At 60.6% G+C, this 17,295-nt stretch overlaps 2 non-coding genes across 2 annotated transcripts; both read right to left on the bottom strand.

The window, feature by feature from the left end:
• Window positions 1-2,722: 2,722 nt before the first annotated feature.
• On the bottom strand, window positions 2,723-2,841 carry LOC131863592 (5S ribosomal RNA). The gene has a single exon (XR_009362492.1). It is a non-coding gene; the product is annotated as a 5S ribosomal RNA (ribosomal RNA).
• Window positions 2,842-10,658: 7,817 nt separating this feature from the next.
• LOC131863581 (5S ribosomal RNA) lies at window positions 10,659-10,777 on the bottom strand. Its single transcript, XR_009362481.1, has one exon. It is a non-coding gene; the product is annotated as a 5S ribosomal RNA (ribosomal RNA).
• Window positions 10,778-17,295: the final 6,518 nt, after the last annotated feature.

Below are 17,295 nucleotides of genomic sequence, written 5' to 3'. Positions count from 1 at the left end.
TAGTGAAGGCAGCGCATCAAAGGTGCGCACCTCGCTGCCCACCTTGGTGTGCTCTGAGGTGCGCACCCGGGAGCACTACGAAGTGTGCTCCAAGGTGCGGCGTGCACGTTGTCGGAGCCCGGTTTGCCCCGGGTGCGCACCTCGCCTGCACCTTGGCCGGGGTGGGCACCTTGGCTGGGTTTGCCCAGGGTGCGCTCCGAAGCGGGGTTACTGGAGCGCCCCCTCTTTTTTTGTCAGAGCGTTTGGTGGGGTTTCTCGCATTGGCTCTTCCCAGGCCCGGTTGTTGGGTGCGCTCCCACCCTGGCGCGCGCGAAGTTGGAAGTTGGGTTAATTGCCCGGGCGCGCACCTTCGCCAGGGTGGGCACCTTGGTGCGCACACCTTGGCTGGGCTGCGCACCAGGGCGGGCTCAAGATGGCACCAGCATTCCCTTTTTCTCACTATCTTTCAAAACGGAAATTTTAAAATCTCGTTTTTTTTTTGCCTTTTATGGAAATTAGTGAAGGCATCGCATCAAAGGTGCGCACCTCGCTGCCCACCTTGGTGTGCTCCGAGGTGCCCACCACGGTGCGCAACGCCGGTGCGAACCCGGGAGCGCCCCGATGTGTGCTCCAAGGTGCGGCGTGCACGAAGTCGGACCCCGGTTTGCCCCGGGTGCGCACCTCGCGTGCACCTTGGTGCGCACACCTTGGCTGGGTTGCGCGGCCTGGTGGGCACCATGGTGCGCACCAAGGAGCGCTCCGAAGTGTGCTCCAAGGTGCGGCGTGCACGAAGTCGGAGCCCGGTTTGCCCCGGGTACGCACCTCGCGTGCACCTTCGCCGGGGTGGGCACCTCGGCTGGGTTGCGCGCCCTGGTGCGCACCAAGGAGCGCTCCGAAGTGTGCTCCAAGGTGCGGCGTGCACGAAGTCGGAGCCCGGTTTGCCCCGGGTGCGCACCTTCGCCGCGGTGCGCACCATGGCGTGCACGAAGTCGGAGCCCGGTTTGCCCCGGGTGCGCACCTCGCGTGCACCTTCGGCGGGGTTGCGCGCCCTGGTGGGCACCATGGTGCGCACCAAGGAGCGCTCCGAAGTGTGCTCCAAGGTGCGGCGTGCACGAAGTCGGAGCCCGGTTTGCCCCGGGTGCGCACCTCGCGTGCACCTTCGGCGGGGTTGCGCGCCCTGGTGGGCACCATGGTGCGCACCAAGGAGCGCTCCGAAGTGTGCTCCAAGGTGCGGCGTGCACGAAGTCGGAGCCCGGTTTGCCCCGGGTGCGCACCTCGCGTGCACCTTCGCCGCGGTGGGCACCATGGCGTGCACGAAGTCGGAGCCCGGTTTGCCCCGGGTGCGCACCTCGCGTGCACCTTCGCCGGGGTGGGCACCTCGGCTGGGTTGCGCGCCCTGGTGCGCACCAAGGAGCGCTCCGAAGTGTGCTCCAAGGTGCGGCGTGCACGAAGTCGGAGCCCGGTTTGCCCCGGGTGCGCACCTCGCGTGCACCTTCGCCAGGGTGGGCACCTCGGTGCGCACACCTTCTCAATGTTTTCTTGCCTTTTCTGGAAATTGGTGAAGGCAGCGCATCAAAGGTGCGCACCTCGGTGTGCTCCGAGGTGCGAACCCGAGAGCGCTCCGAGGTGCCCACGAAGTCGAAAGTCGGGTTAATTGCATTGTTTTCCCCGGGTGCGCTCCGAGGTGCGCAACATCGGCGCGCACCAAGGAGGGCTCCGAAGTGTGCTCCAAGGTGCGCACGATGGCGTGCACCTCTGGTGCGCACGATTCGGAGCTCGGTTTGACCGGGGTGCGCACACCTTGGCTGGGTTGCGCACCTTTTGTGCGCTCCAAGGTGCGCACGAAGTCGGAGCTCGGTTTGCCCCGGGTGCGCACCTTCGCCAGGGTGCGCACCTTGATGCGCACGCCTTGGCTGGGCTGCGCACCTTGGTGGGCGCCATGGTGCGCACCTTTCGTGCGCTCCAAGGTGCGCACGAAGTCGGAGCTCGGTTTGCCCCGGGTGCGCACCTTGGTGGGCGCCATGGTGCACTCCGAGGTGCCCAAGATTGGTGCGCACCAAGGAGCGCTCCGAAGTGCGCTCCAAGGTGCGCGCGAAGTCGAAAGTTGGGTTAATTGTCCGGTTTGCCTCGGGTGCGCACCTTGCGTGCACCTTCGCCAGGGTGGGCGCCTTGGTGCGCACACCTTGGCTGGGCTGCGCACACCTTGGCACCCGCGTTTCCTTCATTTTAAATTTTTTTTTTTTACAATCTCTCAAGTGGGAAATTCTATAATCTCAACTTTTTTTGCCTTTTCAGGAAACTTTTGAATGGAGCGCATCATTGGTGCGCTCCGAAGTGTGCTCCAAAGCTCTCTCCAGCTGCGTGCACCTGCCCCGGCCGCGCACCCGGCCCCGCCCAGCTTCGCTCACCTGTCCCGGGCGTCTGGTGCGGAACCTTAGAGTAAGAAACATCACCGTGCACCTTGGCCAACGTGCGCGACTCGACCGAGCGCGCACTGGCCGAGGTGCACACCGATTTCACCTGGGTGCGCGCGCAGCACCTCGGGCGCACCGGGGTGCGCGCACAACGCCCGGGTTGCACCGTGGCCTGTGTGCTCGGGGCGCCTCGGGTGCGCGCTCGGTGTCGCCCCCGCGCGCGCGGTAGTGCGGGCAGCGCACCCCGGCCCGGCCCGGCCCCGACGAGAACGCAAACGGGCAAAAGGTTTATTCAAATAGCATTGCGATGCCCGGCGAAAAACTAAAAAAGGGTGCAACACCGGGACTTCCCGGGAGGTCACCCATCCCAGTACTACTTCGGCCCAAGCGCGCTTAACTGCGGAGTTCTGATGGGATCCGGTGCACTAACGCTGGTATGATCGCACCCGTTATGAGCTTGTCGCAGTGTGTACTTAGCAAACCGCGACCCACGTGCGAATCCACCCCGGCCACCCACCCCCGTCGAGGTGCACACCCTCCCTCGCGAAGTGCGCCCCGTTCGCCAAGTGTGAGCCCTGCCCGGGTGCGCGCACCTTGCTAGGGCGTCGGGTGTGCACCCGGCCCGGCCTACGTGCGTGCACCTGTAGGGGGCGTCGTGTGCGTGCAGTGTCCCGTCTGCAACGCGGTGCCCACACACCACCTCGGGCGCAACGACCTGCGCTCACATGTGGGCCGAGTGCACCTTGGTGCATGTTCGGGGCGCCTCGGGTGCACGCTCGATCTTGCCCCGGTGCACCAAGGCGCTCGGTTTGCCCCGGGTGCGCACTTGGTGCAAGGTGGGCACCCAAAATAGGGATCAAGCACCAAAACACAAGTTTCGGGATGCAAAATGGGACCCAAGGACCACAAATGCGTTCCAAGACCCATGATGGGTCCACGAGAACAAAAATGTGTTCCGAGACTTAATAAACAAATATTGGGTTTTAGGAGAAGAAACATGCTCTGATGCCCAAAACGAGAATCGACCCCGAAAAGGCCACAGGCCAAAAGTGGGATGCGAGACAAAAAAAAATGGGACCCGAGGACCAAAATTGGGTTCCCAGGTCGAAGACAGGGCAACCGGACAAGAAACGACCTCTAAGGCTCGAAATGAGTCCCGACGACTAAAACTTGACAAGAAGCACCCATCAGGCACCCAACTCGACACCCATGGGATGCCGACCCACCCGGGCTTCCACCTAGCACACCTTGGCACCCACCCACCCTCGCACCCAACCTCGCACCCAACTTAGCACCTTTGAACCCACATTGGCACTCACCCTGACCCTGGCACCTTGGAACCCACATTGGCACTCACCTTGACCCTGGCACCCACCTTTGCACTCACCTTGGGACCCACCCTGGCTCCCACCTCGGCACCCACCCAGACACCCACCTTGGTTCCTTGGCACCCACCTTGGATCCTTGGCACCCACCCCGACACCCACCTTGGCACGCAACTTGGCTACTTGCCACCCACCTTGGCTCCTTGACGCCCACCCCGACAACCACCCCGTGACCTACCCTGGCTAGGGTTGGTGCACACCCACCCTGGTGCCCACCTTGGCACCCACCCTATGACCCACCTTGGCACGCACCTTAGTACCCACCCCGTTACCCACCCTAGGACCCACCCCGTGACCCACCTTGGCCAGGGTGGGTGCCTTGGTGCGCACAACTTGCCTGGGCTGCACACCAGGGCGGGCTCAAGATGGCACCCGCGTTCCGTTTTTTTCACTATCTTTCAAAACGGAAATTTTAAAATCTCATTTTTTTCTTTTTTTTGCCTTTTCTGGAAATTAGTGAAGGCAGCGCATCAAAGGTGCGCAATGCTGGTGCGAACCCGGGAGCGCTCCGATGTGTGCTCCAAGGTGCGGCGTGCACGAAGTCCGAGCCCGGTTTGCCCCGGGTGCGCACCTCGCGTGCACCTTCGCCGGGGTGAGCACCTTGGCTGGGTTGCGCGCCCTGGTGCGTACCAAGGAGCGCTCTGAAGTGTGCTCCAAGGTGCGGCGTGCACGAAGTCGGAGCCCGGTTTGCCCCGGGTGTGCACCTCGGGTGCGCACCTCGCGTGCACCTTCGCTGCGGTGGGCACCTTGGCTGGGTTGCGCGCCTTGGTGGGCACCATGCAGTGCACGAAGTCGGAGCCCGGTTTGCCCCGGGCGCGCACCTCCGCCAGGGTGGGCACCTTGGTGCGCACAACTTGCCTGGGCTGCGCATCAGGAAGGGCTCAAGATGGCACCCGCGTTCCGTTTTTTTCACTATCTTTCAGAACGGAAATTTTAAAATATCGTTTTTTTTTGCCTTTTCTGGAAATTAGTGAAGGCAGCGCATCAAAGGTGCGCAACGCTGGTGCGAACCTGGGAGCGCTCCGATGTGTGCTCCAAGGTGCGGCGTGCACGAAGTCGGAGCCCGGTTTGCCTCGGGTGCGCCCTGGTGGGCACCATGGTGCGCACCAAGGAGCGCTCCGAAGTGTGCTCCAAGGTGCGGCCTGCACGAAGTCGGAGCCCGGTTTGCCCCGGGTGTGCACCTCGGGTGGGCACCTTGGTGCGCATGCCTTGCCTGGGCTGCGCACCAGGGCGGGCTCAAGATGGCACCCGCGTTCCTTTTTTTTCACTATCTTTCAAAACGGAAATTTTAAAATCTCATTTTTTTTTGCCTTTTTCTGGAAATTAGTGAAGGCAGCGCATCAAAGGTGCGCACCTCGCTGCCCACCACGGTGCGCAACGCCGGTGGGCACCCGGGAGTGCTTCGAAGTGTGCTCCAAGGTGCTGCGTGCACGTTGTCGGAGCCCGGTTTGCCCCGGGTGCGCACCTCGCGTGCACCTTCGTCGGGGTGGGCACCTTGGCTTGGTTTGCCCCGGCTGCGCTCCGAAGCGGGGTTATTGGAGCGCCGCCTCTTTTTTTGTCGGAGCGTTTGGTGGGGTTTCTCGCATTGGCTCTTCCGAGGCCCGGTTGCCACCCTGGCGCGCACGAAGTCGGAAGTAGGGTTAATTGCCCGGGTGCGCACCTTTGCCAGGGTGGCACCTTACCTGGGCTGCGCACCAGGGCGGGCTCAAGATGGCACGCGCGTTCCGTTTTTTTCACTATCTTTCAAAACGGAAATTTTAAAATCTCCTTTTTTTTTTGCCTTTTCTGGAAATTAGTGAAGGCAGCGCATCAAAGGTGCGCACCTCGCTGCCCACCTTGGTGTGCTCTGAGGTGCGCACCCGGGAGCGCTACGAAGTGTGCTCCAAGGTGCGGCGTGCACGTTGTCGGAGCCCGGTTTGCCCCGGGTGCGCACCTCGCCTGCACCTTGGCCGGGGTGGGCACCTTGGCTGGGTTTGCCCAGGGTGCGCTCCGAAGCGGGGTTACTGGAGCGCCCCCTCTTTTTTTGTCAGAGAGTTTGGTGGGGTTTCTCGCATTGGCTCTTCCCAGGCCCGGTTGTTGGGTGCGCTCCCACCCTGGCGCGCGCGAAGTTGGAAGTTGGGTTAATTGCCCGGGCGCGCACCTTCGCCAGGGTGGGCACCTTGGTGCGCAAACCTTGGCTGGGCTGCGCACCAGGACGGGCTCAAGATGGCACCAGCATTCCCTTTTTCTCACTATCTTTCAAAACGGAAATTTTAAAATCTCGTTTTTTTTTTGCCTTTTATGGAAATTAGTGAAGGCATCGCATCAAAGGTGCGCACCTCGCTGCCCACCTTGGTGTGCTCCGAGGTGCCCACCACGGTGCGCAACGCCGGTGCGAACCCGGGAGCGCCCCGATGTGTGCTCCAAGGTGCGGCGTGCACGAAGTCGGACCCCGGTTTGCCCCGGGTGCGCACCTCGCGTGCACCTTGGTGCGCACACCTTGGCTGGGTTGCGCGGCCTGGTGGGCACCATGGTGCGCACCAAGGAGCGCTCCGAAGTGTGCTCCAAGGTGCGGCGTGCACGAAGTCGGAGCCCGGTTTGCCCCGGGTGCGCACCTTCGCCGCGGTGGGCACCATGGCGTGCACGAAGTCGGAGCCCGGTTTGCCCCGGGTGCGCACCTCGCGTGCACCTTCGCCGGGGTGGGCACCTCGGCTGGGTTGCGCGCCCTGGTGCGCACCAAGGAGCGCTCTGAAGTGTGCTCCAAGGTGCGGCGTGCACGAAGTCGGAGCCCGGTTTGCCCCGGGTGTGCACCTCGGGTGCGCACCTCGCGTGCACCTTCGCTGCGGTGGGCACCTTGGCTGGGTTGCGCGCCTTGGTGGGCACCATGCAGTGCACGAAGTCGGAGCCCGGATTGCCCCGGGCGCGCACCTCCGCCAGGGTGGGCACCTTGGTGCGCACAACTTGCCTGGGCTGCGCACCAGGAAGGGCTCAAGATGGCACCCGCGTTCCGTTTTTTTCACTATCTTTCAGAACGGAAATTTTAAAATCTCGTTTTTTTTTGCCTTTTCTTGAAATTAGTGAAGGCAGCGCATCAAAGGTGCGCAACGCTGGTGCGAACCTGGGAGCGCTCCGATGTGTGCTCCAAGGTGCGGCGTGCACGAAGTCGGACCCCGGTTTGCCCCGGGTGCGCACCTCGCGTGCACCTTGGTGCGCACACCTTGGCTGGGTTGCGCGCCCTGGTGGGCACCATGGTGCGCACCAAGGAGCGCTCCGAAGTGTGCTCCAAGGTGCGGCGTGCACGAAGTCGGAGCCCGGTTTGCCCCGGGTGCGCACCTCGCGTGCACCTTCGCCGCGGTGGGCACCATGGCGTGCACGAAGTCGGAGCCCGGTTTGCCCCGGGTGCGCACCTCGCGTGCACCTTCGCCGGGGTGGGCACCTTGGTGTGCAGACCTTGGCTGGGTTGCGCGCCCTGGTGGGCACCATGGTGCGCACCAAGGAGCGCTCCGAAGTGTGCTCCAAGGTGCGGCCTGCACGAAGTCGGAGCCCGGTTTGCCCCGGGTGTGCACCTCGGGTGGGCACCTTGGTGCGCATGCCTTGCCTGGGCTGCGCACCAGGGCGGGCTCAAGATGGCACCCGCGTTCCTTTTTTTTCACTATCTTTCAAAACGGAAATTTTAAAATCTCATTTTTTTTTGCCTTTTTCTGGAAATTAGTGAAGGCAGCGCATCAAAGGTGCGCACCTCGCTGCCCACCACGGTGCGCAACGCCGGTGGGCACCCGGGAGTGCTTCGAAGTGTGCTCCAAGGTGCTGCGTGCACGTTGTCGGAGCCCGGTTTGCCCCGGGTGCGCACCTCGCGTGCACCTTCGTCGGGGTGGGCACCTTGGCTGGGTTTGCCCCGGCTGCGCTCCGAAGCGGGGTTATTGGAGCGCCGCCTCTTTTTTTGTCGGAGCGTTTGGTGGGGTTTCTCGCATTGGCTCTTCCGAGGCCCGGTTGCCACCCTGGCGCGCACGAAGTCGGAAGTAGGGTTAATTGCCCGGGTGCGCACCTTTGCCAGGGTGGGCACCTTACCTGGGCTGCGCACCAGGGCGGGCTCAAGATGGCACGCGCGTTCCGTTTTTTTCACTATCTTTCAAAACGGAAATTTTAAAATCTCCTTTTTTTTTTGCCTTTTCTGGAAATTAGTGAAGGCAGCGCATCAAAGGTGCGCACCTCGCTGCCCACCTTGGTGTGCTCTGAGGTGCGCACCCGGGAGCGCTACGAAGTGTGCTCCAAGGTGCGGCGTGCACGTTGTCGGAGCCCGGTTTGCCCCGGGTGCGCACCTCGCCTGCACCTTGGCCGGGGTGGGCACCTTGGCTGGGTTTGCCCAGGGTGCGCTCCGAAGCGGGGTTACTGGAGCGCCCCCTCTTTTTTTGTCAGAGCGTTTGGTGGGGTTTCTCGCATTGGCTCTTCCCAGGCCCGGTTGTTGGGTGCGCTCCCACCCTGGCGCGCGCGAAGTTGGAAGTTGGATTAATTGCCCGGGCGCGCACCTTCGCCAGGGTGGGCACCTTGGTGCGCACACCTTGGCTGGGCTGCGCACCAGGGCGGGCTCAAGATGGCACCAGCATTCCCTTTTTCTCACTATCTTTCAAAACGGAAATTTTAAAATCTCGTTTTTTTTTTGCCTTTTATGGAAATTAGTGAAGGCATCGCATCAAAGGTGCGCACCTCGCTGCCCACCTTGGTGTGCTCCGAGGTGCCCACCACGGTGCGCAACGCCGGTGCGAACCCGGGAGCGCCCCGATGTGTGCTCCAAGGTGCGGCGTGCACGAAGTCGGACCCCGGTTTGCCCCGGGTGCGCACCTCGCGTGCACCTTGGTGCGCACACCTTGGCTGGGTTGCGCGGCCTGGTGGGCACCATGGTGCGCACCAAGGAGCGCTCCGAAGTGTGCTCCAAGGTGCGGCGTGCACGAAGTCGGAGCCCGGTTTGCCCCGGGTACGCACCTCGCGTGCACCTTCGCCGGGGTGGGCACCTCGGCTGGGTTGCGCGCCCTGGTGCGCACCAAGGAGCGCTCCGAAGTGTGCTCCAAGGTGCGGCGTGCACGAAGTCGGAGCCCGGTTTGCCCCGGGTGCGCACCTTCGCCGCGGTGCGCACCATGGCGTGCACGAAGTCGGAGCCCGGTTTGCCCCGGGTGCGCACCTCGCGTGCACCTTCGGCGGGGTTGCGCGCCCTGGTGGGCACCATGGTGCGCACCAAGGAGCGCTCCGAAGTGTGCTCCAAGGTGCGGCGTGCACGAAGTCGGAGCCCGGTTTGCCCCGGGTGCGCACCTCGCGTGCACCTTCGGCGGGGTTGCGCGCCCTGGTGGGCACCATGGTGCGCACCAAGGAGCGCTCCGAAGTGTGCTCCAAGGTGCGGCGTGCACGAAGTCGGAGCCCGGTTTGCCCCGGGTGCGCACCTCGCGTGCACCTTCGCCGCGGTGGGCACCATGGCGTGCACGAAGTCGGAGCCCGGTTTGCCCCGGGTGCGCACCTCGCGTGCACCTTCGCCGGGGTGGGCACCTCGGCTGGGTTGCGCGCCCTGGTGCGCACCAAGGAGCGCTCCGAAGTGTGCTCCAAGGTGCGGCGTGCACGAAGTCGGAGCCCGGTTTGCCCCGGGTGCGCACCTCGCGTGCACCTTCGCCAGGGTGGGCACCTCGGTGCGCACACCTTCTCAATGTTTTCTTGCCTTTTCTGGAAATTGGTGAAGGCAGCGCATCAAAGGTGCGCACCTCGGTGTGCTCCGAGGTGCGAACCCGAGAGCGCTCCGAGGTGCCCACGAAGTCGAAAGTCGGGTTAATTGCATTGTTTTCCCCGGGTGCGCTCCGAGGTGCGCAACATCGGCGCGCACCAAGGAGGGCTCCGAAGTGTGCTCCAAGGTGCGCACGATGGCGTGCACCTCTGGTGCGCACGATTCGGAGCTCGGTTTGACCGGGGTGCGCACACCTTGGCTGGGTTGCGCACCTTTTGTGCGCTCCAAGGTGCGCACGAAGTCGGAGCTCGGTTTGCCCCGGGTGCGCACCTTCGCCAGGGTGCGCACCTTGATGCGCACGCCTTGGCTGGGCTGCGCACCTTGGTGGGCGCCATGGTGCGCACCTTTCGTGCGCTCCAAGGTGCGCACGAAGTCGGAGCTCGGTTTGCCCCGGGTGCGCACCTTGGTGGGCGCCATGGTGCACTCCGAGGTGCCCAAGATTGGTGCGCACCAAGGAGCGCTCCGAAGTGCGCTCCAAGGTGCGCGCGAAGTCGAAAGTTGGGTTAATTGTCCGGTTTGCCTCGGGTGCGCACCTTGCGTGCACCTTCGCCAGGGTGGGCGCCTTGGTGCGCACACCTTGGCTGGGCTGCGCACACCTTGGCACCCGCGTTTCCTTCATTTTAAATTTTTTTTTTTTACAATCTCTCAAGTGGGAAATTCTATAATCTCAACTTTTTTTGCCTTTTCAGGAAACTTTTGAATGGAGCGCATCATTGGTGCGCTCCGAAGTGTGCTCCAAAGCTCTCTCCAGCTGCGTGCACCTGCCCCGGCCGCGCACCCGGCCCCGCCCAGCTTCGCTCACCTGTCCCGGGCGTCTGGTGCGGAACCTTAGAGTAAGAAACATCACCGTGCACCTTGGCCAACGTGCGCGACTCGACCGAGCGCGCACTGGCCGAGGTGCACACCGATTTCACCTGGGTGCGCGCGCAGCACCTCGGGCGCACCGGGGTGCGCGCACAACGCCCGGGTTGCACCGTGGCCTGTGTGCTCGGGGTGCCTCGGGTGCGCGCTCGGTGTCGCCCCCGCGCGCGCGGTAGTGCGGGCAGCGCACCCCGGCCCGGCCCGGCCCCGACGAGAACGCAAACGGGCAAAAGGTTTATTCAAATAGCATTGCGACGCCCGGCGAAAAACTAAAAAAGGGTGCAACACCGGGACTTCCCGGGAGGTCACCCATCCCAGTACTACTCCGGCCCAAGCGCGCTTAACTGCGGAGTTCTGATGGGATCCGGTGCACTAATGCTGGTATGATCGCACCCGTTATGAGCTTGTCGCAGTGTGTACTTAGCAAACCGCGACCCACGTGCGAATCCACCCCGGCCACCCACCCCCGTCGAGGTGCACACCCTCCCTCGCGAAGTGCGCCCCGTTCGCCAAGTGTGAGCCCTGCCCGGGTGCGCGCACCTTGCTAGGGCGTCGGGTGTGCACCCGGCCCGGCCTACGTGCGTGCACCTGGAGGGGGCGTCGTGTGCGTGCAGTGTCCCGTCTGCAACGCGGTGCCCACACACCACCTCGGGCGCAACGACCTGCGCTCACATGTGGGCCGAGTGCACCTTGGTGCATGTTCGGGGCGCCTCGGGTGCACGCTCGATCTTGCCCCGGTGCACCAAGGCGCTCGGTTTGCCCCGGGTGCGCACTTGGTGCAAGGTGGGCACCCAAAATAGGGATCAAGCACCAAAACACAAGTTTCGGGATGCAAAATGGGACCCAAGGACCACAAATGCGTTCCAAGACCCATGATGGGTCCACGAGAACAAAAATGTGTTCCGAGACTTAATAAACAAATATTGGGTTTTAGGAGAAGAAACATGCTCTGATGCCCAAAACGAGAATCGACCCCGAAAAGGCCACAGGCCAAAAGTGGGATGCGAGACAAAAAAAAATGGGACCCGAGGACCAAAATTGGGTTCCCAGGTCGAAGACAGGGCAACCGGACAAGAAACGACCTCTAAGGCTCGAAATGAGTCCCGACGACTAAAACTTGACAAGAAGCACCCATCAGGCACCCAACTCGACACCCATGGGATGCCGACCCACCCGGGCTTCCACCTAGCACACCTTGGCACCCACCCACCCTCGCACCCAACCTCGCACCCAACTTAGCACCTTTGAACCCACATTGGCACTCACCCTGACCCTGGCACCTTGGAACCCACATTGGCACTCACCTTGACCCTGGCACCCACCTTTGCACTCACCTTGGGACCCACCCTGGCTCCCACCTCGGCACCCACCCAGACACCCACCTTGGTTCCTTGGCACCCACCTTGGATCCTTGGCACCCACCCCGACACCCACCTTGGCACGCAACTTGGCTACTTGCCACCCACCTTGGCTCCTTGACGCCCACCCCGACAACCACCCCGTGACCTACCCTGGCTAGGGTTGGTGCACACCCACCCTGGTGCCCACCTTGGCACCCACCCTATGACCCACCTTGGCACGCACCTTAGTACCCACCCCGTTACCCACCCTAGGACCCACCCCGTGACCCACCTTGGCCAGGGTGGGTGCACCCACCCTGGTGCCCACCTTGGCACCCACCCATCCTAGCACCCAGCCTGTGACCGGGCTTGGAACCCAACCTTGCACCCGCACCCGTCTTGGCCAGTGTGGGTGCGCACCCATCCTGGCACCCACGTTGTGACACACCCTTTAACCCACGCACCCTAGCACCCACGTTGGCACCCACCTTGGAACCCAACCTAGCAACTTGGCACCCACCCCGTGACCCACCTTGGCATCCACCATAGCAGTCGCCGACTTGGCACCCACCTCGGCACCCACCTTGACACTTGTGGACCCACCTTGCCACTCACCCTAGCATCGACCCATCCTAGCACCCACCCTGGCACCTTTGCACCCTAGCACTCACCCATCCTAGCACCTAACCTGTGACCCACCTTGACACTCACCCTCGCACCCACCTTGGAACCCAACCTAGCACCCACCCACCCTGACACCAACCCTAGCACCTACCCACCCTTGCACCCACCCTGTGACCCATCTTGGCACCCACCCATCCTACCACTCAACCTATCACCCACCTTCTCACCCACCTTGGCATCCACCTTAGCACCCACCCACACTGGCACCTTGGCACCCACCTCGGGCAAGGTGGGTGCACACCCACCCTGGCACCCAATTTAGAACCCACCGAGCATGTTACCCACCTTGGCACCCACATTGCAGCCCACCCTAGTACCCACCCTATGACCCACATTGGCATCCACACCCTAGCACCCAGGCACCTCGACACCCGCCTTGACACCCACCCTAGCACTGAACCTGTGACCCACCTTGGAACTCACCCTAGAACCCACCCACCCTGTGAACCACCTTGGCATCCACCTTAGCACCCACCCACCTTGGCACCCACTCTAGCACTCACCCATCCTAACACCCAACTTGTTACCCACCTTGGCACCCGCCCTCGCGTCCACCTTGAAACCCACCCTAGCACCCACCCACGCAGGAGCCCACCTTGGCACCCAACCTAACACCCACGCATCCTGGCACCCAACTTGTGACCCACCTTGGAACCCACCCTAGTACCCACCTTTGAACCCACTATATCACCAACCCACCTTGGCACCCACCCTATGACCCTCTTTGGAATCCACCCTAGCACGCACCCACCCTGGCACCCACCATGGAGCGCACCCTAGCACCCACCCACCTCGGCACGCACCTCAACACCCACCTTGGTGTGCGCACTGCGCCAACCTCTCAAAGACCCTATGTGGTGCGCTCCAAAGTGTACACCTTTGGTGCGCTCCAAGGTGCGCACCTTTGGTGCACACCGAGGTGCACACCAAAGTGTGCACCGAGGTGAGCACCAAAGTGCACTCCAGGGTGCACACCAAGGCGTGCACCTTTGGTGCGGTCAATGCAAACGAATTCGGAAGTTGGGGTCGATGTCCTAATCGCTGCTGCAGACTACACGTATGAGAATCGGACAAATAGCTTTATATAGGGGAGGTGTTGCGTTTGATGGGTCGACTCCCCTGGTTGTGTGCACTGCACCAACTTCAAAGACCCTGTCTTGTTTAAGAAGTCAAAAGTTGGGGTGGATGTCCTAATCATTGCTGCAGTCTACGCATGTATGAGAATCAGACAAATAGCTTATATAGGGGAGGTGTTGCATTCGGTGGGTTGACTCCCCTGGTTGTGCGCACTGCGCCAACCTCAAAGACCCCGCATAGCAGAAGAAGTCGGAAGTCGGATTTTGGTGAGCACCAAGGCGTGCACCTTTGGTGCGGTCAACGCAGACGAATTCAGAAGTTGGGGTGGATGTCCTAATCGTTGTTGCAGGCTACACATGTATGAGAATCAGACAAATAGCTTATATAGGGGAGGTGTTGGGTTTGATGGGTCAACTCCCTTGGTTGTGCGCATTACGCCAACCTCAAAGACCTTGTTTTCGTTAAGAAGTCAAAAGTTGGGGTCAATGTCCTAATGGCTCCTGCAGGCTACACATGTATGAGAATCGGACAAATAGCTTATATAGGGGAGGTGTTGGGTTTGATGGGTCGACTCCCCTGGTTGTGCGCATTACGTCAACCTCAAAGACCTTGTTTTCGTTAAGAAGTCAAAAGTTGGGGTCGATGTCCTAATTGCTCCTGTAGACTACACATGTATGAGAATCAGACAAATAGCTTATATAGGGGAGGTGTTGGGTTTGATGGGTTGACTCCCCTAGTTGTTCGCATTACACCAACCTCAAAGACCTTGTTTTCGTTTAGAAGCCGAAAGTTGGGGTCGATGTCCTAATTGCTCCTGCAGGCTACGCATGTATGAGAATCAGACAAATAGCTTATATAGGGGAGGTGTTGGGTTTGATGGGTCGACTCCCCTGGTTGTGCGCATTGCGCCAACCTCAAAGACCCTGCATTGCGGATGAAGTCGAAAGTCAGAGTTTGGTGTGCTACAAGGTGTGGTCGAAGGTGCTCACCTAGGTGTGCACCTTTGGAGCACAGGAAAAGTGCCCTCCAAAAGTGCGCACCTTTGGAGTGCACAAAAGTGCCCTCCAAAAGTGCGCACCTTTGGAGCGCAGAAAAGTGCCCTCCAAAAAGTGCCCTCCAAAAGTGCGCACCTTTGGAGCGCAGAAAAGTGCCCTCCAAAAAGTGCCCTCCAAAAGTGCGCACCTTTGGAGCGCAGAAAAGTGCCCTCCAAAAAGTGCCCTCCAAAAGTGCGCACCTTTGGAGCGCAGAAAAGTGCCCTCCAAAAAGTGCCCTCCAAAAGTGCGCACCTTTGGAGCGCAGAAAAGTGCCCTCCAAAAAGTGCCCTCCAAAAGTGCGCACCTTTGGAGCGCAGAAAAGTGCCCTCCAAAAAGTGCCCTCCAAAAGTGCGCACCTTTGGAGCGCAGAAAAGTGCCCTCCAAAAAGTGCCCTCCAAAAGTGCGCACCTTTGGAGCGCAGAAAAGTGCCCTCCAAAAAGTGCCCTCCAAAAGTGCGCACCTTTGGAGCGCAGAAAAGTGCCCTCCAAAAAGTGCCCTCCAAAAGTGCGCACCTTTGGAGCGCAGAAAAGTGCCCTCCAAAAAGTGCCCTCCAAAAGTGCGCACCTTTGGAGCGCAGAAAAGTGCCCTCCAAAAGTGCGCACTTTTGGTGCGCACCAAGGCGCTGGTTCGGTCGTTGCAGGCGAGTTCGGAAGTTGGGGTCGATGTCCTGAGCGGAGGTGCAAACTACACAGGTGTCGGAATCGGACAAATAGCTTATATAGGGGAGGTGTATGCTTCGATGGGTCGACTCCCCAGGTTGAGCGCACCGCGCCAACCTCAAAGACCCTACGGTATGGATGAAGTCGGAAGTTGGGTCCGATGACCGATTCGATTAGTAGGTATGCTCATGAGGTCGGAATTTGGGTCCGATGACCTGCCATGTGCAGGAAGGCGAATGTTGACACTGTGCGTTGCAAGGTGCACACCAAGGCGCTGGTGCGGTCTTTTTAGTCGAGTTCGGAAGTTGGGGTCGATGTCCTGATCGGAGGTGCAAGCTACACAGGTGTGGGAATCGGACAAATAGCTTATATAGGGGAGGTGTATGCTTCGTTGGGTCGACTCCCCGGGTTGAGCGCACCGCGCCAACCTCAAAGACCCTACGGTATGGATGAAGTCGGAAGTTGGGTCCGATGACCGATTCGATATGTAGGCATACTCGCGAGGTCGGAATTTGGGTCCGATGACCTGCCACGTGCAGGAAGGCGAATGTTGGCACTGTGCGTTGCAAGGTGCGCACCAAGGCGCTGGTTCGGTCGTTGGAGGCGAGTTCGGAAGTTGGGGTCGATGTCTTGATCGGAGGTGCAAACTACACAGGTGTGGGAATCGGACAAATAGCTTATATAGGGGAGGTGTATGCTTCGTTGGGTCGACTCCCCGGGTTGAGCGCACCGCGCCAACCTCAAAGACCCTACGGTATGGATGAAGTCGGAAGTTGGGTCCGATGACCGATTCGATATGTAGGCATACTCGCGAGGTCGGAATTTGGGTCCGATGACCTGCCATGTGCAGGAAGGCGAATGTTGGGACTGTGCGTCGCAAGGTGCGCACCAAGGCGCTGGTGCCGTCGTTGCAGTCGAGTTCGGAAGTTGGGGTCGATGTCCTGGTCAGAGGTGCAAACTACACAGGTGTGGGAATCGGACAAATAGCTTATATAGGGGAGGTGTATGCTTCGATGGGTCGACTCCCTGGGTTGAGCGCACCGCGCCAACCTCAAAGACCCTACAGTATGGATGAAGTCGGAAGTTGGGTCCGATGACCGATTCGATACGTAGGCATATTGGCGAGGTCTGAATTTGTGTCCGATGACCTGCCATGCGCAGGAAGGCGGAATTTGGGTCCGATGACCGAGTTGATGGCGTGCCATGCGCAGAAAGGCGGAATTTGGGTCCGATGACCGAGTTGATGTTGATGGCCCGCCATGCACAGGAAGGCGGAATTTGGGTCCGATGACCGATTTGAAGGCGTGCCATACGCAAAAAGGCGGAGTTTGGGTCCGATGACCGAGTTGATATTGATGGCCCGCCATGCGCAGGAAGGCGGAATTTGGGTCCGATGACCTGACATACGCATGGAGTCCGACTCGGGGGCCGATGTTCGATTCGATGACTTGCATTGTGGGTAAAGTCGGAAGTTGTGGTCTTTGACCCGATTCGATGACCAGACTTCGGCTGCTTGAGAATCGGACAAATAACTTATATAGGGGAGGTAGTGTTCTCGAGCATCCTCCCCCCGTGCCCGTTTATGTCGATTGATGCTGGTGCTCGACTGGTTGGAGCGCTCGGATGCAAAAATCTTGCACCAGGATTTATCGATTGTGATGGACACGGCAAGTCTCCTGATTGCTATGCAGGAGCTCATCGTGAATCTCTATGCGGCCTTGGTATGGACTCGACCTGCGGAATGGTTCGGCAATGGTAGTCGCTCCAACACGTCCTTGCAATGGCCACAGAGGTGATTCGACTAGAGCTCCAGTCTAGCTTTTGGGTTGCTTGGCGGACTGGTATAGCCGCGATCGAGTTCCGGCCATGAACGTTTTAGATAGCTCTTGGGCTTTCTGGGACGGAAGTCGGAAGTTTGGGCTGTTGTCCGATTTGATGACCATTCTTCGGATGTGTGAGAATCGGACAAATAACTTATATAGGGGACTGTGTTGTCTCACGCAGCCCCCTCCGTGCCCCTCTATCTCGACCGATGTTGGTGCTTGAAAGGGTTGGGATCGCTCGGATTTATAAACGTGCACCACCATTTGTCGAGTGTGAGGGACGCGGCAGGTCTCCT

The sequence above is a fragment of the Cryptomeria japonica genome, unplaced genomic scaffold, assembly GCF_030272615.1.
Source record: "Cryptomeria japonica unplaced genomic scaffold, Sugi_1.0 HiC_scaffold_65, whole genome shotgun sequence".
Taxonomy (NCBI): Eukaryota; Viridiplantae; Streptophyta; class Pinopsida; order Cupressales; family Cupressaceae; genus Cryptomeria; species Cryptomeria japonica.
The sequence above is the reverse complement of the archived record's forward strand: the minus strand, read 5'-3'. Positions and strand labels throughout refer to the sequence as shown.